Source organism: Panthera onca, chromosome F2 (assembly GCF_046562875.1).
Source record: "Panthera onca isolate mPanOnc1 chromosome F2, mPanOnc1 haplotype 2, whole genome shotgun sequence".
Taxonomy (NCBI): Eukaryota; Metazoa; Chordata; class Mammalia; order Carnivora; family Felidae; genus Panthera; species Panthera onca.
The window spans coordinates 10,122,577-10,149,494 of NC_138356.1; the positions used below are offsets into that span (position 1 = coordinate 10,122,577).

Sequence of the window (26,918 nt, forward strand, 5' to 3'; positions counted from 1 at the left end):
AGAGATGATAGCGCGTGGCCTCTCTGGATTTTTGCTGCTTTTTTATACAGATCGTTTCCCGCAGCCTGTCTGTTTCTAGTTTATTCACCCTTCTAGGTTACCTGGATCTTCTGCTCTGTGGGTTGTAATTTTTTCCCAGCGAGCTCTCCCCATCTCCTTTCATAAGTGAGGGAGACTAGTTAGGTGATGCTAACACAGCCTCTATAGCACGGTTTGAGAGGTACTCTGGCCGGCTGTAGCACACCGAGGTAGTGCATGAACTCTGTGTGCCAGAGTTTACGGCGTAGGACTGCACTTTCTTTCTTTTTTTTTTTTTTTAATTTTTTTTTTTTAAACGTTTATTTTACTTTTGAGACAGAGACAGAGCATGAACGGGGGAGGGTCAGAGAGAGAGGGAGACACAGAATCGGAAGCAGGCTCCAGGCTCTGAGCCATCAGCCCAGAGCCCGACTTGGGGCTCGAACTCACGGACCGTGAGATCGTGACCTGGGCTGAAGTCGGACGCTTAACCGACTGAGCCACCCAGGCACCCCATAGGACTGCACTTTCTAATATGCTAGATGAAGATGTGGGTGAGGAACTTGTCTCCAGTGTCGTGTTATGTTCCGCTACCTAAAAGCTACGATCTATAGGGGAGGAGCAGCTGGGTGGCTCAGTCGGTTAAGCGTCCCGCTCTTGATTTCGGCTCAAGTCGTGATCTCACGGTTCGTGAGATGGAGCCCTGCGTCAGGCTCCACGCTGTTTAGGACTCTCTCTCTCTCTCCCCCTCCCCCTCCCCCTCCCTCTCCCCCTCCCTCTCCCTCTCCCTCTCCATCTCCCTTTCCCTCTCCCTCTCCCTCTCCCTCTCCCTCTCCTCCCCCCCCCCAAAAATAAATAAATACAATAAACTTAAAAAAAAAAAAAGAGCTACAATCTGTGTCAAAACCCATTATCAAACCTCCCTGGATCCTTGTAGAAGAAGTGAAATAGATATAAAGCATCCGGTCATTAGCATGCCAGGCCTTTTCGTGATTTCTAGATGTCCCGCTTTACACCCTGGAAACGGGCCTGGCTCCTGTCGGCCCCAGAGACTTTGAGTGACACTTTCATCTTTAGAACACATCCCTCTCCCTCAGGGCACCGGGGGCAGACGCTGTTTGCACTGTAGCCAATGAGATGGTTTTACGAGGGTAGGGCACCCGGGATCGGCTGGTATTTAAAGAACGCGGACGAAAGCGGTAGGTGCCTTGCGGAGGCACGAGGCTACAGCTTTTGGACACTTATTTCCTCCTAGGATCGCAAGTCTTATCGATGGCTGATTGTGTAAACTGGAGTTGTTTGTCCACAGAGCGTGCCTCTCCCCGCGAGGAGAGGCAGCTAGTAAATGTCAGCTCAGGGCCGGCAGCATGTGGCTTCAGAATGCCCAGCCCCGGTGGCCTGTTAAGGATGACGCGTGTCAGTAATCAAAGCACTCGGGTGTCATAGGCGTTTACTTTTTCAGATGTAATAAGTACTTCAAGCCATGGGTTTTGCCTTGGTCAGAAAGTTGGGATATAAACAATGTGGTCTCGGGACGCCTGGGTAGCTCAGTAGGTTAAACGTGGGAGTCTTGATTTTGGCCAAGGTCACGATCTCACCGTTTCGAGATCGAGCCTTGAGTGGGGGGCTCCGTGCTGGGTGTGGAGCCTGCTTGGGGTTCTCTCTCTCTCCCTCTCCCCCTTCCTCCCCCTTCTCTCTCTCTCTCTCTCTCTCTCTCTCTCAAGAAAATAAATAAATAAAACAGCGTGGTCTCATAAAAACTGTTTCTTGTAGATCGAGAGTTAATTTTCATTCCGGAAGAGATCACTGACTAACCCTTAAACCTATGACAAGTTATTTAATCTCTCTCTGCTTTGATTTTCTTGCCGAGTGGATACTCCAGATCTGAACGCTTCAACAGTGGTTACCGTGGGCAGGCAGCATTCTGGGTACTGTGCACCTTATTCCCTCATTTGATCCTCTTAACAGCTCTGGGGTAGGGTCTGCTATTATCCCCATTATAAATGAGGTCACTGAAGCGTAGAGAGGTAAAATAGCTTGTCTAGGGTTCCACAGGTAACAGTAGTAAAATAGGACTTGCATGTAATCAGGATGATTCTAGAATTCCATTCCCTTAAATGATATGTGGTACTGGCTCTCCAAAAAAAGTGGTATAATAGTCACTGATTCCTTTGTATTTGGTGAATGTACATTTACTCTTTCGTGGGAGGTATTTGAACCAATGAATGTGACCGCTGTTTGTCTGGTACTTAAATACATTCTGCGGGGGCTGCACAAAGTACCGTGCTACTTAGGAATGACTTCCTGCAGCAGCATGGATTCCTACCTAGACGTTGGGGTGCTCAGAGGCACCACATACGCTGGTACAGATGAATCCTGTGTTGGTCCTAGGGGGCCCCTCGCACAGACCGCCATGATCGTGACATCTCTTAGACTGCGTTGTCCACAGCCTGTACAGTTGTATGCCAGGCTTTTTGCAAGCTGACAGCCTTATTTAGAAAACTTTTGGGCCACCCGGGTGCCTCAGTCGGCTAAGCGGCCGACTTCAGCTCAGGTCACGATCTCGCGGTCCGTGAGTTCGAGCCCCGCATCGGGCTCTGTGCCAACAGCTCGGAGCCTGGAGCCTGCTTCCGATTCTGTGTCTCCCTCTCTCTCTGACCCTCCCCCGTTCATGCTCTGTCTCTCTCTCTCTGTCTCAAAAATAAATAAACATTAAAAAAATTTTTTTTTGGAAAACTTTCATGAACATGTAGAAACTGTAGTGTACCTATGATCATAGTTCCTGCTTTATAAACTCACCTTAGTGTATCAAAGCTACCTTTGAATGAAGTGGAAAAAAAAATACTTTACATAGCAAACCTCTAGATGCTAAAATGCCCATGTGAAAGCAGTAGCTACCAGGTAAATAGAGAAGCCGTTTGGAATGCAACAGAAGAATCCAAGTAAGCCCCTGTACTAATTTCTAATTTACAGGGACGTTAGTTGGCCAGACTGTGTGGGTATTAGAATTACAAACTCATCAGCTTAGTAATTTTGCAAATTATAGACCTCACCCAGCAAGGTCCCAAAATAAAAGCCATTTCATTGAACTATTTCAGCTGTCACTTAGCTTCAAGGCAGCGCAACTCACGCAATACATCAGATTGTAGAGATTCGTGGATGCTTTTTAGCCAAGTGCCACTTCTGGCTGAAAGCAGGTGGCACTTGGAAATGCTCATGAGACAAGGACAAAATACTGTGTGGATGGATGGACACAAAGCCCTCAAACTGCTGTACCCACTAAATATGCTCAGTAGTAAATAGGTTATAGAACACCTGTACTATGTAGTGTTAGGAAGTAATGAGTGAACCAGGTAAAATAAAGCCGTCTTCTTAAGCAGCTTTAATTGGTGAGAAGTTTAAGCGTAATCGTCTGTTGAAAAGTTGTTTAAAAATTAGTGAAGTGGATTAATTGTAACCTGACAGTAAGTCAGTGTGATGTACGTGTGTGCCATTAGAATAGTTATGGCCACATTTATTACAGGGGGAGGCAGAGCCCTGAGTGGGCCACGTTGTGGGGCTCAGAGGACACTAGAATTGCCTTCTCTAGCCGCTCAAAGCAGCTCTGGATACGTCAGCAGTGATCACGGCCGCACAGTGGGGTCCCCTCTCTGACAGCATGGTCACACTCTCCCGTGTTGCTCTGTGGTTCTTCCGTGCGAATGTCGCCTAATAGAGGTTTGTGGTAAGCTCCGTGAGGGCAGGAAGTGTGGTGTGTTGGCAGCTATCTCCCCAGGGCGCCTAGAGCAGTGCCTAACACCCAATGGGTGCCCTATAAATAGTCACCAAATGGAATGAACTCAACTGTGTCCCGATCTAACCCCATATTGTATATTAATACCCGGTCCATGGTCCAGCGATCCAGGCTTCTGAGACTTCTGCATTCTCCGAAATGATCTGTATGTTTTGTGGCGATTCTGAAGAGTGCCCGTTTCATAGATGAGGGAATTGAGGCACAGGGAGGTTGTAGGGGGTCAGGCATTACCTTTCAGATATAAAGGTCCGCCCTCCTTAAGTGCGTCATCTCCCGTTAACGAACCCAGAATAAACAGAATGTCTTAGTACCACTTCTACATCCATTTCTTCTTTGACCTTTCAACTTTAGGAACCCTCTTAGAGCAGAGATCTGAAGAAGGAACTCCGTGTGTACATCTTCCCATAGCTGGCCACATGGACTCGTAGTCACATTTCTTGATCTTCAGCTTGTATCGCCTACTCACGTCCACTTTTGCAAGAGGATAACTTACGTCAAGTCAGCGATGACCAGTTGTCCAGTTCAGAATACGACGTCTCCAGCCTCACGCTAGACTGTGTCATTCTGCCAGACGTTGGCTGTGGGGTCTTGGTTTATTAATGGTCAATTTCCAATGGATTACGCAGTGGCAGGTGGCTTTGCAAATGCTGGAGAGAATTTGCTTTACAGGCCATAGCTTGAACCGGGGAGCCTGCAACCCGCACGTGGCAGATTTCCAGAGCTGATGTTGTTGGGCAACCGTGAGGCTAGCGCACTTTCAACCCGGGAGAAAGTCGGGTGGGAGAGTTCCAGAGAGAAAATACTGGAGGTGGTAGGGGGCGTCTTCGAACGACACCGAAATCCAGTCATCCCAGGAGCGAATGTGGAAATCAGTAGATTTCTTTCCTTTGGAAACAGTGAAGACTATGTCAGAATGAGATACTCTCCGTTTTTGGGAAGCGGTGATACGAGCATTCTGAAGGACGTCAAATGATGTAGTAAGTCCGTCCAGCGGTCCCTGCCTATCTGTAGGGAAGAGGAAAATACCAGTTACCCGAGTTTTGGCATCATGGTCTGTGTTTGGTAGGGTGCTTGTCATGAGGTCTGAGGACTAGCTGTGTCTGAGGTGCACTTGGGAACTGCCATGTTTGTTTCTTCTTTGTGTCCTCGGGGTTGTCCCCAGAGGCCACCGGGCGTGGGCTGTGGTTCCAGGCACTGAGGCACAGCGGCTGTCCATGAGGCACGAGGGACTTCCTGAGATTGTAATGAATCGTGTTCTCTTCCCGCCTCTCTCTCTCTCTTCATTTTAAACCGATGTTAATCAAACAGTGATACTCTGTAAATCATTGAAGAGGCAGTTTCCCATCAAACGGTAATAGAGGAATTCTGTCTTTGTACAGTTGATACCTGTTTTGGTAAATGACTGCTCTCTTGTCATACGTAAGAGGCCATTTCATGTGGGTAATGAATATCGGGACTTTAGTTTTTAAAAACAGCTTCGTGCAGGAGGTTATCGTGCTCGGTCACCAGTTTGAGAATTTTGAAAAAAAAAAAAAAAGCTAATGGCAAAGTAGGACTTAATTTAAATTTTAGCTTCTTTCTTTTAACTGTCTTTCACCTTCTACAGAAGTTATTAGCATGAAAGCCTAATGGATTCACACTCCCTGGTTTATATATGTGCTGCTGAAATTCAGCATTTGGTTCTCAATACTTGCTTAATAATCCCTAAACCCAGCCTGAAACTCTAGGGTGCTTAGGCATAGTTCATTATTACGAAGCCAGTCAGCAGTGAATTACTTAGCTGTTTTGCAGTGGTTTTTCTCTTACTTAGTCCCTTTCGGATGCACCTGCAAATTCTCTTCAGGAAAATTATCTGTTCATATTTGGAGGATAAAAATAGAAGCTTTGAATATTCCTTTGGTGCAGGCTTGGTGGAGAATATTTTGGTGCTGCTGGATATTTTTCATTTTAAAAAGAATGTTCACATTGATCTCACTGTTGTTCTTACCCTGCTGAGCCCTGACCCCCTCACCTCCACCGCCGCCGAGTCCCCTCCTTGCCTCATACCTCACAACATGTCAGTGGGTTCTGTTGTCCTGGTTGTGCCCACCCTGGTCCTTTCTTTCCCCTCTGCCTTCCCTCGGCACTGTCTCTTTTTGGTACTTTCTGGAGGTTCTCCATCCTGATACACAAATCTGGGACACTTTCAATCCTTTTCCCCCCTGGCCTCAGGACTTTGTGACTTACTGCTCTGTTTTCTGTTGTCTTCTAGGTCGGGGGCTCTCATCTCCTCCCTTTCCTGCCCTCTTTGTTCATTCCCTTACTACGGCTGAAATGTGCACATCCACCAGGGGTCTTGCTCAGCCATTTGGTCATTTTCAACCTGGAACATCATCTGGTTCCAGCTTTTCTTCCCGCAGTGATTATCTCAACATTTATGTCTCTTGCTAGATTCACTTAATCGATAGTCGAGCCCAAACTCAAATTCACGAGGACACGAATGGATCTCCAGATCTTCCTGCTAACAAACCAGCATCTCTCCTAGCTTTTCTGCTAAAGTACCCCTGAGCTTCTGATACGGAGGAACCATCTTTGGAAAACCTTGGAGAATCAACCACACTCGTGGGCGTTCACTCATTAAGTGGTTTTGTTCCTTGTTCATATTTGCCTTTTTCTTTCTTTACTGAGTTCCAAGTCGAGTGCCCATCCTCTTTCATCAGGTAGCGTCACTAAAGCTGTCACCAGCTGGCTACTCCATCCCTCAGGGGTTCCATTTCCTGTCCAGCTTGTGTGTTACCTATAGGTGCATCTTGATAAAATGCTGTCTTCATGTTACCTTCCTTCTTAAAAACCTTTTACTAACTCCCACGGACTGTGGGGGGTAAACGGTACAGGTGGGGTAGGGTGGGCACCTACCTGGTGCCATAGACGAGCTCTGACTTACCTTTCCAGTCCTTTCTGTTCTCCAGCTTGGAATCCTCCCCGTCAGCTTTATTGACCTGCTTGAGATCTTGAATGCTTGTGGCAAACCCTGCTCGTTTCCTCTGCTCTCACCCGGGCCTAGAGTCCCCGTCCCATTTCCTTCACTTAGCCCAGTCACGGCAATATGTGCTGTCACCCACAAAACGGAAGGGTCACCTCGTGCTTCTTTTAAAGACAGACTCTAAATGAATTTATAGCACTTCCTGTCTTAAGATCTCGCAATTAGTTTTGAGTTATCAGTGGGTCTCTTCACTGTTTTATTTTTAACTGTGGTAAAAAAAAAACCACAACATAAAATTTACCGTCTTAATTTCTAAGTGTACAGTTCTCAGTGGTGGTGTGTTATTGTTTTATATTATTTTCAATTTTTCATGGGTTTATTAGCCACATCTCAACCGTTGATACATAAACCATTTAAAGACTTGGGTTCCGTACTCTTGGCTGCGTTGCCTTAAGTCAGTGCATTCGTTATGTGCCTGTTGTTTCTAAACACTGTGTTTTGCATCCCCGACTTTGTCTAGTTCACACAGCAGATGTTAAACATCTGACAACTGAGTTTAAGAAATTTCTTTTAGGAATAATTTTTGGTGGTGGAATTTGTAAACAGCTTGTATAAAGAGTCACAGCTCATTCGTTTAAAAAGTAAATGCCAAGCAAGACAAGCATTATCGGGGGGGGGGAATTTTCTCACTTAAGAGAAATCTTTGTAGAGTAATAGGGATTAAGATTTTTATTTCCTCCCAACAAGACTAGTGTGATAGATACTTGAGTGTGTGTGTGTGTGTGTGTGTGTGTGTGCGCGCTTTTAAACTGTAGTGCTCAGTATTATCTATTAGAATCATTTGTCTCCTCAATAGCATGGTTATTTTCATTTTACATTGCTGGGTCAAGAATGAAAGGTTTCATGTTTGATTTAGGTCACACTCTCATATACTCTGTTTCTGGGAAGTCACTTTGGCTTTCGTACAAGTTTCTGTTTGGGGAATTTTAGAAGTTGGTGAACTCGTGTCCCCTTCCCATGGATGGGCACCGTTTTGTGGTTCTCAGGCTATTGTTTCAGACTGCTGCAAACTTGGTTGTGGTTAAGAACTTCCAACTACCTCTCATATGTGAATAGATGACAGTGGATAGAAATACTTCACGAAAATCTCATTTTCTTTAATGAAAAGAATGCAGTTGGTCACAATCCTTAGGCGTACCTACAACAAATGTCCAAACTGCCCTGAATTAGATCAGATATTTCTTTGTAACTCTTAATATAAGTCTGGATGGATGGAAGGATGGATGGGTGGAAATATATGCTTTTTCCCCCCCAAATCTGTGATTTTATTTTGCTCATTTTTTAATTTCATTGCATCTTCTTTCTTTCTTTCATTGAAATATAGTTGACGTTCAATGTTACTTTAGCTTCGCGTGTACGGCGTAGTGATTTCGATAGATCTGTACGTCATGCTGCGCTCACAAGTGTAGCTATCATCCGTCACCACACCATGCTATTAAATTACCAATGATTATATGCCCTATGCTGTACGTTTTATCTCTGTGATTTATTTATTTCATAACTGGAAGCCTATACGTCCCCCTCCCTATCACCTGTGTTGCCCATCCAGAAAGTAGTATGGAGGAGTTTGGAGGTCCTCAAAAATTTAAAAATAGAAAGACATATGATCAGCAATTCCACTACTGAATATTTACCCAAAGAAAACAAAATACCAAATACTAATTCAAAAAGGTATATGCACCCCTATGTTTATTACAGCATAGCCAAGATAGAGAAGCAACACACATATCCATCTATAGGTGGATAAATATAGAAGAAGTGGTGTATACACACACACACACACACACACACACACACACACACACACACAGAGGAATATTACTCAGCCATAAAAAGGAATGAGATCTTGTCATTTGTGACAATATGGATGGACCTAGAGAGTATTCTGCGAGGTGAAATAAATCAGACCCAGAAAGACAAATACCTTATGATTTCATTTATATGTGGAATCTCAGAAACACACACACACACACACACACACACACACACACGCAAAAAAACCAAGCAAATGAAATGTACACTTTCTGAATTGATTGTTCAGCACCATCACACCAAACATTATATAATACCCAGGTTATACCGTATCTTACACATCATACATATTAGTAATAGTACTGTATTGATTTAAATTGTTTATCTCAATTCTTAATAGACTTGTTTCTCTCTCTCTTAATAGCCTGAGGGTTACTGGAAAGCAGGGGCTGACTTATTTATCTGTTTTTAGTGCCTAGCAGAGAGCCTAGCATGGAGTTGAAATGAAACAAACTTCTATAAGTTGAAATCACAGCAGACTTGCTTATAGAAACAAAATGAGATGCTGAACATTTATATTTTAATAAGTATTTACTCACAGGAAAAACAATAGGCAAACAGCCTCTGATGCTTACTTTTTCTTATAATATGTGGCTGTCACATGTACCTTAGCATTCCCTAGAATTAGTCAATAAGCACTTACAAAGGATACTGCATATAGTAGATAGTCAGTTACTATTTTGATGAATAAAAGACGGACACTGTCCCTAATATACATCATAGGAACCTAAACAAGCTATAACATTGTTGTCGCTTTTATTGATGTTAGCATTAGTCTGTTGCAGAAGGGCTGATTTCTATTTTAACATTTCTGAGAAGTATTGCTTTTTTTTGCATGCAATACTTTAGAATAGTCACTCTCATTAAAGATGTATGCGTCCTGCTTGGCCTCAGATTTCATGGCTTCATAGGAAGGATAGAGATTTCCTTCAGTGTTTCTTATGCTTTTCTTTCTTTTCCACTTGTTGGTTACACATTCATGCTCCTGAGGATAGTTGGCTAATCCCGGGAGGTGCTTTTAGGGTAGTGTCATTTTTATGTGAACAGAAGCTGGCTTAGAAGAAAGCATATTCGTTTTTCTGTTTCTGGTAACAGATCTCCGCAGGCAGCCATTTGTTACCTCACAGTTGAGTTGCTCCCCAGTCTGTCATGGCTCAACTGGGTCCTCTGCTTACAGTCTCACACTCAGGGTGTTGGTCGGACTGTATTCTCGGTTGAGACTTTGGGGAAAATTCAGTTTCTAAGCTCATTCATGTTTTTGGAAGGATGGAGGTCCCTGTATCCTGGCTATCAGCCAAGGGTGCCCTCAGTTCCTAGAAATTTCTAGAAACTACTGGCAGTTCCTTGCCCTGGGCCTTCTCAGGTGCCCTCTGACTGACCCTAGCAGAATCTCTCATCAAATACCTCTCACTTCTGAGCTCTTTGGTTTCTCTTCTGTGACCAGCCAGAGAAACCTCTCTGCTTCCAAAGGATCCATGAGATCAGGTGAGGTCCCTCCAGATAATCTCACCATCTTAAGGTTAACGCACCATATGGCATACCTAAGCATAGTAAAATCCATTATATTTACTGTCCTGGGACCATGCAGGGTGCGTACCGGGTTGGGAATTCCTGGGGACCATGTTAGAATTCTGCCTCCGTAAAAAGTTCAGTTAAGATACCTGGGAAAGACCAAATTTACCTTCATACTTATACTTTGAGATCCTGAAGACTGTGTTTCATGGGCTCTATCTTTTTCAACCTTACTGTATTTCTAAGAGAGAAGTAGTCCTTCATATAAAGGGATTTTTTTACAGTCAGGAGGGCATAGGGTTGAATGTTTGTGGTTTTCATTTATCGATCTGTATTATTTCAGACAGTCACTCCAGGGCTAATGGTGGCCAGATGTGAGGACGGGAGTCAAGTGAGCAGAGTCTGCAATTAACATGGAAACCAAATTGACCCGAGTTTGGGCTTCATCCAGGAGAAGAACTTGACAAGTGAGGCCATGGGGAAGGCAGTGAACTTGACAAGCCAGGCCATAGAGAGCCTCCCTCAGTTCAAGACCAGAGAAATGACTTGCCAGAATCACTGTTTTTTGGCAGATTAACCTGGAAACTGTATTATGGTTAGAGGGGAGAAGCCAGAAGCAGAAACTAGCCAGAAATTCAGAAGTGAATGTTTATTTATCCATGGCAAGGGAGATTCAGGAATTAATTATGTTTCTTGAGTTACCTTAATAGCAATAGTGCTAGTAGAATACACAAGAGTGGGGGAGCTTAAACAAGATAAACGAGAAAATCAGACTACTTTTTATGAGTTGTGATCACCTGAATAGCATCAGTCAGTTTTAGTGGAGACCGTGGATAAGTGGTTTTCAGGCTGCGTATCAGGTAAGTGATCAGTTTGTCGTTAACTTACCTGCCTTTGCCGTTGGGTTTATACGTATTGGTTTAGGTGCATATACATTTTTCTTATCGTCCAAACAGCTTTGCTAACCAGAGACACATGGGGTAAAATGGATACCCAATGTGTGTTTTACAGGGAGTTGTATTTCACATTTATAGCACTTGGCTTTGCCTGTTCCCCTACCCCTGGCAAAAAGTAACACTCCTTTAAATGAGATGGGTAATGGTTCCGTAACATTTATTACTACAGTGACAGGTTGTTGCTTCTGAATACTGTACTTTCTCTGTTTAAATCACATACTTCTGGTTTTCTTGGAGTCAGTATTCCAAAGGAGTTTGGCTTTTACTTCCTATTCCCTCCATGCATTTTTTTGACTGAAAGATTCTTAAGATTAGAAACAAACAAACAAACGTAGAAGTCCTCCCTGGGCCTGGGAACCAGACCGTGAACATATCCGTTTGCACGGAAGTATAAAACTGCTGGTTTTGCAAATATTCAGCATGGAGTTCTCACCGCACAGTTGGCTGATAAAACCCTAGATAAACTAAAACTATAGAGCTTTTGTAGCCTGAGAAGGAGAACACATAGCTTCATCTTTGTGACCAAAACTGGCAATGCAACTACGGTAAAAAGAGGGCATAGTGATCTGTAGGTTAGCGATGGGATCGGAGACATTGAGATGCTGAGGGTTTTAAAGGAAACCTACGTAATAAATCACTTGTTCACTCAATAAATATAAAATTTTTTTTTAACGTTTATTTATTTTTGAGACAGAGAGAGACAGAGCATGAAAGGGGGGAGGGGCAGAGAGAGAGGGAGACACAGAATCTGAAACAGGCTCCAGGCTCTGAGCAGTCAACACAGAGCCCGACGCGGGGCTCGAGCTCACGGAGCACGAGATCATGACCTGAGCTGAAGTCGGATGCTTAACCGACTGAGCCACCCAGGCGCCCCACACTCAATAAATATTTATTGCTAACCTGCCCCAAGCCTGTTCTTCGACAGCTGGGGCTAGAGTAGTAAACAAAAAGAGGCAGTAAGTTCTGCCCTTGGGGGGCTTATATTTCGGTGAAATGAAGCAGACGTACAGAAGATAAATATACGAAATATTTGGGACTTCAAATGGGCAGAAGTACCACACGGGAAACTAAAGGGCGGGGGGATAGATGTGTGTTGTAGGAGAGGGCAATTTTAGAGGCTGTAGTAAGCAGGACTCTGTACTGGGTGGCGGGGCCAGCGGAGTGTGGAGTGGGTGATGAGTGTCACTACCATGATGGGTTACTGGATGACGTTATGTAAGACTCCATCATAGCAGACTGGGCTAGAATTTCTCCTGCTGGTCTTGGAGCAGTGAGCCGTGGGAAGGCCACGTGGCAGGAGACCGGGAGCGACCTCTCAGAGACGAGAATGGCCCCAGCTCGCAGCCCCCAGGAAACCCGGGACCTCAGTCCGCCAGCCCCCGGGGACTGAATTTTGCCAACAGCCACAAGAACTCAAAGGGGGACACCTCGATTGCAGCCTTGTGAGACCTTGAGCCGAGGACTCCGCTATTGGGCCTTGACGGGAACAGTGAGATGCTCACTGGGTGTTGTTTTAAGCCGCAGAGTTTGGGGTAGCTGGTTACACAGCAGCAGAGACCTGAGGCAGACAGAGAGCCAAGGAAGGCCTGACTGCAGCTGGGGGGGGGGGGGGGGGGCATGTATTTGAGTCAAGCCTGTACCTGAGAGAGTACATGCAGCTTTCTGTGGGAAAGGGCCCAGGCAGTGGGAGTGGCCAGGAGAGCAACATTTATGGGGTGGAGGGGAGCTCCATGCTATCAGAAGTAAGGTCAGAGAGTGTTTGGAGCCAGAGTGGAAAGGGCCCTTGGGCTGTTAAGGTTTTGGCGTTTGCCCTTAAAGGCAATGGGAAGTCATTACAGACAGAAGACTGAATCCGACCTTCCCTTTAACAGGGTCTCCCTGGCTGCTGTGCTGACACTGGACGAGACCAGTAAGACACCTGCAGTCACTCAGAGCACAGGTTTGGCCGCTTGGGCCAAGGTCCAGCTGTATGGGTGGGTGAGGAAAGGTCAGGTTCTGGAAATATTTTGAAATCGAGCGTGTGATTTAATGACATCTCAGATGCATAGTGTGATAGAGGAGAATAAAGGATGACTCCAGGGTTTCTCACTAAAACACCTGGAAGGAAGGTGCTGCCATTGAATATGATGGGGACAGGATTGTGGGTCCTCGTACACTCGAGCTGCTGCTGATGTGCAAAGGGAGACAGTGAATTGCTGCTGGGTGTACCAGTCTGGAGTTCAGGAGAGAAGACAGGGAAGTAGTTAGCACATGTACGGGACCTAAGGCCATGAGGACCCTAAGACCGTCACCGTAGACTGGCAAGAAAGAGATTTAAGACCGAAACATTGGCGCGCCACTGGAATAGCTTCAATTATTTTATCTCAGGCATGAAATGTTGTTCTCTTCCTCTCCAGAATGTCAGCTCACTTTTTCTGTTTGCTTTCAATATATGGTATTACCTGCTGGACCCTGGTGGGAAGATTCTAGCAGGAACTAGGAGCAGATCTCTTCCTCCTGAGGGCAAATAGATGCGTAAGCCTAGAGCCTCCTTCTAGCCCCAGTTTCACAAGAGTAGGCAGAGCGTTTATATATCCTACCCTGACCTCAGCTTCATTACCAAAGAACAGATAAGCAGTCAGTGTGGCTTTTCAAGATGGGGTTTGCAGAAGACCCGTGGCTCGCTCGTATAGTTTGCTGTATTTCTTCAGTTAGACACAACTCAACCGATAGACAAGAATGGGAAGGCACCCTCTGGGGATTTAGTAGATCGGGAAAGATCAGAACTCCAAAAAGCAGGGCAGTTGGGAGGAGGTGAAGGAGCAGTCCCTGGACCCCTGTGAAACCTGCATTTATCAAGAGCCCTGGGGCTGGTGTATGTAGCCCAAGCCTCGTCGGGGTTGGTGGGTGTAGGGAGAGGCGTGACCCTCACAAGCAAAAGAGCCTACCTGTGGATACATCTGTGTTTATGTAAGTAATCCCTTTAGTTTGTAAATTTCTCTATAAGGCTAGTTACATATTTATTTACAAGTCTTACAAATGAACGGTTATTTCATTGTACTTTCTCTCTCTCTTTTTTTTTCTCTTTCTCCATTTTCCATCATCATATCAGGTGGGTCATTTAATCTAATATTGAATTGCTACATTGTCAAAGGTAGTACCTTTTTTAAAATAGAGTCACCCCGGTGGCGATATAAAATCTTTGGGAGCTGAGACGGTTATTCATACCCTCCAGAAAGGGCTTGAGCAGCAAACCTGAAGAGTTTGGGTTTCAACTGGTTGGCCCTTCTGGAATGAGGACACCATGCTGGCCTTGTCACCTGGGACAGTGAGCAGTGGGGTCAGAGGGCAGCAGTGCTGGGTGGTATGCACCTTGATTTATGGTGCTAGCCTGCCTGTCCTTTTCTACCTGCCCGGAGCATTTGCTTAGACCCGACCACAGAGCACAGGATCTTTGTTCCCCTCTGACTTCATTTGCAAAAAGCTCACCCTTCTTCCACGTCTGTGTGGCATCTTCCCCCCGCCCCATTTCGGGTTATATTCCTTTTTGGCATTTAAATACTTACCAGGCCCATTCTAAGGATTTCACTTCAATTAATTTTCCTTAAACCTGTGAACACGAGTTCTTTTGTGTCATTTGAGAAGAAGACATCATGCTTTTCCCCACTCCCTTAGTGTCGTGTGTGCTTTCAAAGAATGGCATTTTCAGTGCCCTTTTCAAGTTGAGTGAATCAATTGTGCTCTTAAGTAACATCAGTGATTTTTTTTTAAAGATGCTTTGGGCCTGTGAAGATCCAATCCTGGTCAAGTGAAGCCTTCCTTTGTAAGAACCCTTTCCTGTGGCCATCTTGAGTCACGCATAGGACGTGCTGTTTCCAGCTGGGATCAGCATTGACACCGGCTAATATGCTGTGTGCAAGAAAGACCCTCAAGTCTTCTGCTTCTTGATAAAAATTAGCAACTTCCAGAAACTCAAGAAACATTTGCCACATCTAACATTATATACTTGGATGCAAAGCATTGCTTGCTTATAGTCCTTTTTTTGCTCTGAAGCGTCAGTTTCCGATATAAAAGACCAGATTCCCCACTGTTTTTAGTCTGGTCTGGAACAGAGGTTGACAAATGGTGGTTCATGGGCCAAATCTAGCCCACTGTCAGGTTTGGTAAATAAAGTTTTATTGGAACACAGCCACGATCATCTGTGTATATGTTGACTGCGGCTGCTCTGTGCGGTAGTAACACAGATGAGAAGTCATGTCAGAGATTTGCAGAGCCTAAAACACTCACTATCTGGCCCTTTACCGAAACATTTGCCAACTGTGGTCTGAAATCTATAACTTTTTTTGAAGTAAACATTTTCGCCCATAACCCAATTTTGGAATCATCGCTATTTCCATCTTTTTAAAATTGTCAGGGAGAAAACAGCCAGTGGTTTAAAATACATCAAAATTCAGCGTTGTTTGGTTGTCTAATACCACTTCCCATTTTCACAGGTTATCAAAATTTGTTTAATTTAAGAAGCATAACGTGTGGCAATGTAAAACGAAAAGCATCTCAGGTCGCACTGAAAGAGAACATTGGCATTTCTACAGAACCTAAGTATTAGGTTACATTTTCACAGGGCTTGATAACATTTAGAACTAAAATCTTCATGAAGGCATAATTCACACGTCTCTGGAGGTCTCCCTCGTAAGCCACCCAGTTTGACATGTTTATAGCCTAACGGGAAGGCTGGATTTCCTTGGACTAAAATCAAATGAGAGGCTAGTTTGCATAGGTTTCTTTGTGTGTGCGCACGTCTGGGAAGACTTCAGTGCTTTTCTGGTACGTTAATTACATTTTCATCGTAATGCACGGCTTCTTTGAACTGCCGTTTCCTTTTCCATAGGCTTTTGGTGGTTACTGTGTGTTCCAGCAAGATAAGGACAGATGATCCCCTCTTTCCCGGTGCCCTTGCCATGCCCGTCACCGGAGTAGTTGCAGGGTACTGTCCTACGACCCGGACCCGAAGAGAACATCCTCTCCACGGCGGTCTTGGGCTCTGAGGGCTAACGCAGGACACAGAGCTCCGAGCGAAGAAGTCTGTGCTTTCAGTGGGAACGATCTGCCTTTCTTTCCCATCCGGAGCTGGCAAATGAGGGCAACAGAGGGGCTGTGTTAAATGTGGCGAAATCTAATTACCGCTTGATTTATAGCCACATCCACGCTATAGCTGAGGGGCGAGTTCCCTGCCATGAAACACACTCTGCCGGTTATGGGCTGGCTGAAGGGCTCTGCTGTCCTCCGCCGGCCTCTGCAGAAGGGCTGCTCTCCTTGGCGAGGACACCGGGCCGGCTTACAGGTCCACAGCCTGGACGACATCATGCCAGGGCCCCTCAGGCACATGATGCTGGCATGGGTGAGGTCCTGCTGGGCTTGCTGGACACACACACACACACACACACACACGCACAATGCACATTGAGAGCTCCGTGCAACGTTTTTTTTGGCAAGGCTGCTCTTGTCCATTTCCAGGACATGGGGAACTGAAACTAGCTTATTTTCCTAAAGAATAGAACTGGAGGCCCTGCCCTCTTCCTCATTCTTATTTCTCGTGCTGTTGTGCCTCAAGCTAGAGGACCCGCATTCTCCAAAGTGGAATGCTTTCCATCGAGAGACCCCCTTTTGTGACCTGCCCCGCCCCCCCCCCCTTCTCGGTCACCTGCAGAAGCCCCTGCGAAGGCTCAGGAGCTCAGAGGCAATCGTGTGGCTTCATGGTTGCAAAGGCGCCTGTCAGGGTCCCCTACCAGCGCGCCCCTGATTCGACCAGCCCCTGCTGGCAGCCTTGAGGTCACAGACCTCTCGGTTCTTGAACTGTGGAGTGGTGACAATAGTCAGTATCGGCCTCACAGAGTCATTGCAAGGATTGAGCGATTAATGGGTTCGTCCATGGGGCCACGTACGCAGACGGTATTCAGTGAAGGGTAGCTGTTCCTGGGCCGGAACTTCACGGGAGACTAGCCTCAGTCCTGTGTTCTCTTGTTTCTTCTTTTCACCCGCCCTCACAGGTGGGCAGCTTGCATTGCTTTGAATTTCAGACGCATTGTCACTGGGGACAGGAGCTTTATCACTGATACGTTTTAGCATCGTCTGCGTGAAGCTTGACTTTTTTTTTTTAATTTTCTGTAGACAGTGCACCCCCTTATTAGCTTAAGGGGGCCAGCACCCCTCCCCTCTCAAAGCTGTGAAATAGCTATCCACACAACTTTCTATCTAAGCAAAAACTGAGTCTTAAAGAAATTAAGTAATTTTACCTACCTTCCGGTAACCAGTAAGGAATAGAACAGATAATTCGAGCCCAAGACCGTCGTAAAGCCTCCTCTGGCCTTAAGACGCTTCGCCGTGAGCTTATTTCTGTGACACACAAGTCAGAGAAAATGGCAAGTGGATACAGTCTGTTCGTATCAAATATGTTTTGATTTCTTCCAGAAAACTGCTTTATTACAAACATGAGACAAATAAAAGAAAAATTGGTCAGGTAAAGGCAGAAGACGCAAAAATAACTTACCGGAAAGGCATTTTAAATGGGTGCTAACAGCAGTTAACTGTTGGAAATGAGCTTTCCCAGGGCCTATAAGTAGAAAAAGAGATTCTCAGGCCTGATAAAGTCATCTAAAGATAAAGGTACAATGTGACATTCGCGTGCGTAAACTGTACCTGACATAAACTCATGTCGAATTGAGTTCTCATTTCTTCCTTATGTGTACGCGGCATTCTACATAGAAATAAGAGGTTGAAAAATTCAGAAGAACTTAAAATAAAAATAGTTTTGTGAAGGTGTGAAATTGGTAATAAAACCTTGAACACTTTGTAGTGAGACTCTGTTGGTAATCACTGGGTTTTTTATACAATATGGGATTTTTTGGGGGGTAAAATTTACAGATCTTTAGTGTCCAGTCTGGTAAGGAAGGTCTAACAAACCCAAACACTCTTACAACGCCCCTAATAAAAATGTGGACCCTTTCCTTCACTCCCACAAGTTCTCTCTTGCCGTTTTGCAGCCCGATTTCCCCTTTTCCGCTCCAGATGAAATCATTGTTCTGATTTCTATCACCATAAGTTAGTTTTATCTGTTTTTAAATCGTGTATCGGTGAAATCACAGTAAATGCCCTTTGTCCTGTTTCCTTTCACTCAATATCATGTCTTGGAGATTCATCCATGTTGTTGTCTCTCTCAGTGGCTGGGTCCTTTTACTGTTGAGCGGCACCCCATTGTGTGTAAATAGCGCGATTGGGTTTTCTCTGATCTTCTGTTAATGGATAGTTGGCTTGTTTCCAGTTGGACATTTTGAATCAAATTGCTACGAGCATCGCTCAACTGGACAGATGTTTTCCTGCATCTCGGACACGACCCCTGAGTGGAATTGCGGGCTCAGAGGCCAGATGTTTGATTAACTTCCGACTGTCCCATTAGCACCACGTGAAAGTTCCAGTTATTCCACGTCTTTGCGGACATTTGGTGTTGGCTCTTTATTTTCAGTGATTTGAGTGGCTGCGAACTGATGTGGTTTGAAGTGATGGGGTTCAGAGCCGGCGGCCCGGAAAGAAATCTTGAGACGATTTTGGTGCAAAAAAGTGATTTTGTCAAAGCACAGGGATGTGACCTGTGGGCAGAAAGAGCTGCACTGGTGTTATGACGGGTGACGGATTTTATACTTTTAGTTGGGGGTTAGGAACGGCATAAGTCTCTAAGGAATTTTGGAAGCAAGGTTTCCAGGACCTTGAGGAGGCTAGCTCTGGTTAGGAAAAGGTCATTTACGACTGTCTCGTAAGCTCTCAGTCATGACACCCTCCAGATGTAGATCAGTGGGCCATATGCTTGGAAACATATATCTTGGAGAGGTAGAGATAAATAAAGGACGTTTCCAAACGAATTTCTATATGTTAAAGTAGACTCACAGGATCCTAAGGGGTCGGGCTAAGATTGTCTATTTCCCTTAGCCGAGTGTCCAGTCCACATCAAGACAGTGGAGCTCTCAGAAGAAGGTCAGCCTGCCTGTCTCAAGGACTTGCCAGTTGTAGGGAAATTTAACTTTGCCTTTGTTTCCCACATCATGAGCTAGTGTCTTTTGGGGTTTAAGTTTGTGTTTCCCTCACGACTGATGGTGATGAGTACCTACCTCTTTGTGTCCTTACACGTCTTTTGTGTATCTTCTTTTGCCAAGTGTCTGTTCAAGCCTTTTTTCCCCTTTTTTCTTTTTTTTTTTTTTTCAACGTTTTTTATTTATTTTTGGGACAGAGAGAGACAGAGCATGAACGGGGGAGGGGCAGAGAGAGAGGGAGACACAGAATCGGAAACAGGCTCCAGGCTCCGAGCCATCAGCCCAGAGCCCGACGCGGGGCTGGAACTCACGGACCGCGAGATCGTGACCTGGCTGAAGTCGGACGCTTAACCGACTGCGCCACCCAGGCGCCCCTTTTTTCCCCTTTTAAAAGTGGGACTGTTGGTCTTTCTGTTACTGGTTTGTAGTTCTTTATTGTTTCTGTCTAAAAGTTCTTTTTCAGATGTAAGTAATAGACCTACTTCTCCCGTTTGGCGTTTGCCTTTTCATTTTTTCGATAGTGTCACTTGATGAGCAGAAGTTTTGACTTTGGTCAAAGACCAATTTGTTAATTAAAAAAATGTTTTTTAATGTTTATTTTTGAGAGAGAGACAGAGTGTGAGTGGGGAAGGGGCAGAGAGAGAGAGGGGGAGACACAGAATCCGAAGCAGGCTTCCGGCTCTGAGCTGTCAGCGCAGAGCCCGACGCGGGACTTGAACCCACAAACCGCGAGATCATGACCTGAGCCGAAGTCGGGCGCTTAACCGACCGAGCCGCCCAGGCACCCCATCAATTTGTCAATTTTTTAACAGTGTTTTTCGTGCCTCTAGAAAATTTTTATCTCCTTCGGGGCTGCAAAAATATTTTCATCTGATTTTTCTAGGAGTTTTGCAGTTTTGGGTTTTAACTTGTAGGTCTATGATCTATCTCCGGTTTAGTAAGGGTCAAAGTTTACTATTTTTCTAATGAGTATCTAGCTGTTCCATCATCATTTATTGAAATACATTTCATTCTCCATTGAATTGTCCGAGTGCCTTTTTCAAAAATCAGTTGTGTATTTGTGGATCTATTTCTGGACTCTTCTGGGTCATTGCTCTAACAGTTGCTTCTTACTAACACCACAGCGTTGGCCTTTCAGTGTCTTTCTGGAACAGCTTAGTGTCCTTCCCGAGGAGGGGGAGGACACTTTCTTATCAGTGGCAACACAGGTGACTCACCATCTAGGTTCCACACAGTGGGACGCATGAACACAAAGTGTGAAACATCACGGATGTTTGACGCTGACATGGAATTTTGCAGGTGGAATGTGTTTTGCAGTTGGATGAGTTCGGTTTATTCAGATATGAAAAATTTGGTGTAATACATTCCATTTCACTGCAATTTGGGTCAGAGAACAATGCTGAAAAGAAATATGTACGAAGGCCTGAGTGAGCACAGACTACAGAGCAGCCCCAAACTAGTAAATCAAAAAAGGAAGATCGGTTAATTGATATTCCAATTAATATCACACAGCTGGGTCCAACCAGGGTTCAAAATGACGGTGTTTCAGTACAGCTCCCTCTTGGTTGTCGGTGCAGTATTTTTTCTTCCTTGAAAGATACATCCTTTCCAAAAGGTACACAGCATTAGCATCTTTTGGCCTCTTTGGGGAAAACAGAAATTACGTTTGTTTCCGAAGGAGAAAAAAATCAGAGAAGAAATTCTGTGTCAGCTCCATTGCTGAAAATGAGGACATTTGAAGAACAGTAGCAACTACAAATCAGGAAAGGTCTTCCCTCTCTGTGCTTCCTTCCCTGGCCTGTCCTCGGCTGGGGTTTGAGGCAGGAGGTGTTGGCCCTCTCATCTGGAGCATCCGAAGGAGTTGGAGTGTCGATTCTCATCCATTGGGGCCCCCATCACTAATGGCGGAGAAGCAAAACCCGTAAGATTTTTCTGTCTACTTCACCCCAAAAGCCAGGATCCACCCTTTTGACTGGAAGCGTTGTGCTCATTATAGACAAAATAAAATTGACTAAGAACCACTGTCTGTACCCCCAGCTCATCCTCTTGGAACGCCAGGAACCCCCTTTTAAAGCCTGGCATCGACTCACATCACATCCTCAAATTGTATTTGCTCTTAAACACCATTAAAAAACAAATGCAAAGATTATGCTTAGCCTTTGGAGGAAGACGACTGAAATGGCCCGTGCTGCTTTAGAAAATGCGGTGAATACCATCAAGGTATCAGGTGGGCAGTTTCTCTCGCCACCCTCTGAGCTCCTATGGTGCTTTTCTGCTCACCTGTTAGGTACTTTATGCCATTTATTCCTATTGCAGACCATTTCTGTGATGTTAACTTAAAAGCCTTCTATGTAATTTAGTACACAATCCACTTGTGTAGGCTTGACTCAGACTTTATGATAAAAAGCATTCATCACGTGCTGTTCCATGGAAAAGGAATTTAAACTCTCCTCTTCAGAAGAAGACCTGCCTGCAGTAGAAATAAAATAGCTTCTCCCTGAATGGAGCGCTGATTTGGCAAAGATCACGAGCAGTCAAGTCAAGAGGAATGTAATTGACTGCCTGAAATTTAAATTAGCTTGTAATCTGACTTTGAAAATAAAGCCGAAGAGAGACGCGAGAAAGTTTCCTGAAGGTGAATTCATGTCCTTCCCATCACTTCCAGTTTCAAAGTTAATAACATACCCACGATAAAAGTAATATGCAGTGAAGCTTATCTTTTCCTGTGCTTGTTCTTCCTGATATACTGACGCTGTGCTTAGAAAACATACCCTACAGAAAGAGAACCCACGTCCGCAGAAATGATTTTCAGATATCGCCACAGATTTACACACTGTTTCGGTAATGTTTGGAGGAGGAACTTTCCCCTTTCTTGTGTCCATAAAGCATAAAGTGACAACCCAAGAAAGAACCTTAAGTAAGTAACACAGATTTTCTTGTTTGCTTAGAAAGTCGTCAGATGTTCATAGTTTCAGAAGATTCTTTCTCTTCAAATAACTTATTCATTCTTGAAGGACACGTTATTTTTTTCTCCTTAAAATCACTGAGTGGTAAAATGCTCCAGGAGCGGAACATGAGTTAAAGGAAAAGGGTTCCCTAATTATTGTCACTGCCTTTATTATGTAATGAAAAATTGCTTCTTTGCTCTAAAAGAAAACATGGAAAGAATGTGTACATTTGGAAGTAGGAACAGGAGACATATAGGGAATCCAGATACAGAAACTGGTCACCGTGTAAGAAAAACTTAACATTGGGGGTGCCTGGGTGGCTCAGTGGGTTGGGTGTCCGACTTCGGCTCAGGTCATGATCTCATGGTTTGTGAGTTTGAGCCCCGTGTCGGGCTCTGTGCTGACAGCTCAGAGCCTGGAGCCCGCTTCGGATTCTGTGTCTCCCTCTCTCTCTGCCCCACCCCTGCTCACGCTCTGTCTCTGTCTCAAAAATAAATAAACATTAAAAAAAACACTTAACACTCAAAAAAGAAACTGGGGGTGATTATTTTAAGCAGGAAAAAAAAAGTCTTAACTTTAAAGGTAATTACACACTTAATAGTATATATAGATGGAGTAGGGCTCAGGTTGCTGCAAGGCAGATTTCCTTTAAACAAATCCCACTTGCACATTAATTTCTATTGTGGAACTTAAAAAATTGGTCCCTAGATATAATAAAATTATCTTCAAAATATACACGTGTAAATGGAAATATCTTTCTGACAAAACCATTGAACCATTATCTATTAATGATACTGAGCTAGGGTTCACAAGATTTTTTAAACTGTGAAAGTAAAAACAGTATCTAGGCAGACACTCTAAAAGGGGATTGTTTCTCTTTACCTTATTTTAAACTTGATTCCTGCTGTAGTAGCAACAATCCATAAAGTTTCAGACACCTGCCAAGGTCCCAGTCGATCTTGAAGCATGCTAATGTTTCTAACTTTATATCCAAAGAAATTATTTTCCATTTTCTACAGCACTTAAACTTACTGGCTTCTTTCCAGACGTCTGAACCTGGCCATGTCTTCCAAGTATGTAAGAACGCTTTTAGATAAAAGGAGAGAATTATCCAAATAACTAAGGTAAGGACTATCTGAGCTGCACTTAGCAATGAGGGCTTGTGTGAGTGCCAGCAGAGGCTTGCCCTGATGTCTAATAATCATCAGCAAATTGGCTGACAATCCAGGCTGAACTTTTGGTTCCTACTCTAATGGTTTGACTTACGGCTGAGAACAATTAGCTCATCAAAATCGTGGTTGCTGAGGCTGCTGCTTACTGACCGATTCCTCACCTGCTAGTTAGCAAGGCTGAGTTGCAGACTGGCTGTAGGCTAGATCTGTCCACCGGGGCAGGGGGGGCAACAAGAATCTCCAGGCCGAGACATTACAGGGGCTCTACTCATTAAACACTGGCCACCCTAGGTTTTTCTTTTCCTTGGGTGGGAGTGGGAAAAAACACAAAGCTTTAGTAAATAATTTATGTTAGTGATAGCACAGTAGAAAAATTTTTTAAATTCAGTATAATATTCCATTAATTTTATACCCCATAATGTATGTAACTGATTGGCTATTGTTGAATGGGATTTCCTTTCTCTTTTGACTCTCTAAGGGATACTGTGATATGACAAATACCGTCACTCTATACATTTTTTCATATATCCTCAATTATTTCTAATTTATTTTTGCATATGGTCTGTAGGATGATTTCCCCATGGTGAATGGCCAGGGGTAAAGGTATACACATTTGTCACATTTTCAAGACATTTTCCCACATTTCCCCCAGGAAAAAAAAAAAAAGCCATGCTCATTTAAGTTCCAGGATTTCTAGATGTTACTAACAAGCTCTTAACAGTATCACATTTCCCCTCTGGGTTGCACGCAGGGCATGATGTATTTATATTATATACTTATGTATATATTATGTATTTATATTATATGCTTCTTTTTCTAAGAGAGGGTCGGTTTCTCTAATAACATGAATATCATTTGGCCCGGATGTTTAATTTTGCCATCAGCCAAGTGTGGAGAACTTAATGTTTACAAAATGCTGGGTACTCTCTAAATGCTTGTTGTATATATTAACTCACTTAATCCACATAATGTCATCCTCATGTTGTAGATGAGAACATTCAAGCATGGAGAAGTTAAGTAATTTACCCAAGGTGGCCAGCTGGAAAGTAGTAGATTGGTATAAAGTATAATGGGATAGGAGGTGAGAAGTACATGATGATGTTATTCTAGCAACATAATTTCCCCCAAAGAAGATCATTCAGGAGGATATAACTTCCAAAGTTTTCATATGACCCCTTTCAAGACACCTATCCTTAGGCTTTAAAGGAAACTTTAAACGTTTCAGAAAGACCCCAGATGAATTTCATAGCAAATGATATTTGGATGAAGTAACCTTTCAAAGTTAGTAACGTTAAAACATAATTATGAACATTTCGTACGATACATACTTGAAGTGATTCCTTGAAGCTGTTGCTTAAAATAGCAGTATGCTTCAGTCATGCAAGATTATATGCCTTGATTTTTGGACGGTAATTGTAGAGATGCCCTCAAGAACGGGGGCTGATACTATGCAGAACTGCTTACAATTATAGGAAGCTTCATTTAACTGAAATATTTACGCATGCCGCTTTAGGAGTCAAAGCTACGATTTAGGACGTTAGTCCATTTATTGTAATTTAAAGTTGTGTAGGAATTATCGATGGTCAGTAGAGAAAGAGTCCAAGCCTGAGTCCTTTTGGTAGAACAGAGATTGTTGATAAGGTAAACACCTTCACATCCAAGAAGATGCCTGTCAGTGTCCATAAACCCTGGTATGATTTGAGAACAGAAGAAAAGGTAATATGCTTAGGAATATTACTGCAAGCCAATTCAAAGTTTATTATATTATTCTATATAAGATTATTTATGTGTATATATTATATATGATATGTGTGATGTGTTTATACATTATTGTTATTTTTATATATAATATATATATAAGATATATATAAGATTATTTAATAATATTTAATTATTATACCCAGGGGGTAATTAATTTTTTGTGTATAAGAACAAACATGATTTTAGCGAGAAAAGGAGCAAAATGGGAACAAATTGGAGTTCCTGAGCAAGTCCTAGATTATGGCTCCCTTTTCTGATTTCCCTTCCTTCCCAACAAGCTCTCTGGTGCTCACTGCCTCCCTCACCTGTAAATTCCATCAAGGAAGACGGTATATCTCAACTCATGATCACATAAGTAGGGGCCCAATATACATTTCTCGAGCTACTGAGGCAATGTCTCCTTACTATTTTTAGGTTTTCAAATAACCCTCTCTTCCTTGTCCTAAACTTACATTTCTTAAAGGCTACAAGTCAGAATGCTGAGGATTAATCTTACTGGTTATTTATTTTTAAGTTTATTTATTTACTTTGAGAGAGAAAGAGAGAGAGAGAGAGAGAGAGAGAGAGGAAAAAGCACACGTGGGGAAGGGGCAGAGAGAGAGGGAGAGAGAATCCCAAGCAGGCTCCGTGCTGTCAGCACAGAGCCCAACTCGGGGCTTGAACGCACGAACTGTGAGATCATGACCTGAGCCAAAACCGAGAGCTGGACGCTTAACCAACTGAGCCGCCCAGGCACCCCTCTTACCGGTTATTTAAAATCATTCCCATTAAGGTATAGATCACTGATGTCTTATTCCACCACCATGGTTGTGTTGTTGTTATTGTTAAAGTTTCTTAGTGATATTAATTTTTAATTGCTCGAATGTCCATTCGTGCAAGGCTCCCTGCTGTCCACATGTGTGTTCTGATACCAACATGTAATTACACACGCATGAAATGTCCTTGTGCGTTCTGCCTCATCGGCTGGAAAAAAAAAAAAAACCCATGTTTGACTTGTAACCATGTATAAATATAAGTGAAAGGAAGGTAGGAGTTTTGGTTTCTGGAGAATATAGAAGTTCTTTTATTATGCAGTGCTTAAGTTCCTGTGAGTTATTATGCAATGCTTAAATTCCTGTGCGTTGAGATACTTTTAACACTCCCTGTAATTGACTGTTGGACTTTGTAATTAAGAAACAATCATTTGGGTGGAAATGGGCTGCTGTAGGAAATAGCTGAATCAAAAAGATGCTTTCCTCAGAATGTTGTGTTTGTGAGTTAGATGCAAAATGAAATCATCTTAGGACGATTTTTCTTAATCTGATGTTCATTAGGCACAGAAGTGTGCTTTTTGCGTCGGAATTTCAAAAGTTGCTTCTGTCACCCTAATCGTTTAGTTTCTCAGGTCTGGGGGGGGGTGGGGGGAAAGCCCCTTTTGCACTACGTATCCCAGCTCTCTTCTTAACCCCGTGGACCTGCGGGGAACCTCTGTGGGTTCTTCTTAATTCACGCTGAATGTTGAGACTACCATCCTCTAAACAGGTGCAGGAGCTCACCCCCAGGGCAGGAGACTTGTTACTTCTTGTGCACAGCAGGCGTAGGAGGCCCGTTTTCCTGTAGGAGGACAAAGTCCTGGCTGGTTAGTTTTAGAACGCGAGGAGGTTTGGGGGCTGGGCAGCCCTACGTGGCCTGCTAAGGTTGTAGGCGCTTGGTACTTGGGCATCCTTGGGGTCAGGGTGCAGTACAAAAGGGTATGGGACATTGCAGAGGTCAATTTTGTCTGTATAAACTTTTTTGAGGGTTAGTCCCATACCTAAGGAATTCTTTGTTCTCTTTTTCCCCCAAGTGACTTCTTACCTCTGGGCCTGAGAAACCAGTTACATTC

General features: G+C 43.9%; 1 protein-coding gene across 5 annotated transcripts in view; it reads left to right on the forward strand.

Annotated features, from left to right (window-relative positions):
- FAM110B (family with sequence similarity 110 member B) overlaps nt 1-26,918 on the forward strand; it is a 143,556-nt gene that overhangs the window by 45,674 nt on the left and 70,964 nt on the right. Inside the window, exon 4 of one of the 5 annotated variants that reach the window (XM_078441837.2) lies at nt 23,168-23,245. The exons of the other annotated variants lie outside the window; for them this stretch is intronic. The gene's annotated coding sequence lies outside the window, so the exon portion shown is untranslated. The remainder of the gene's footprint in view (nt 1-23,167; nt 23,246-26,918) is intronic. 5 annotated transcript variants of the gene reach the window in all.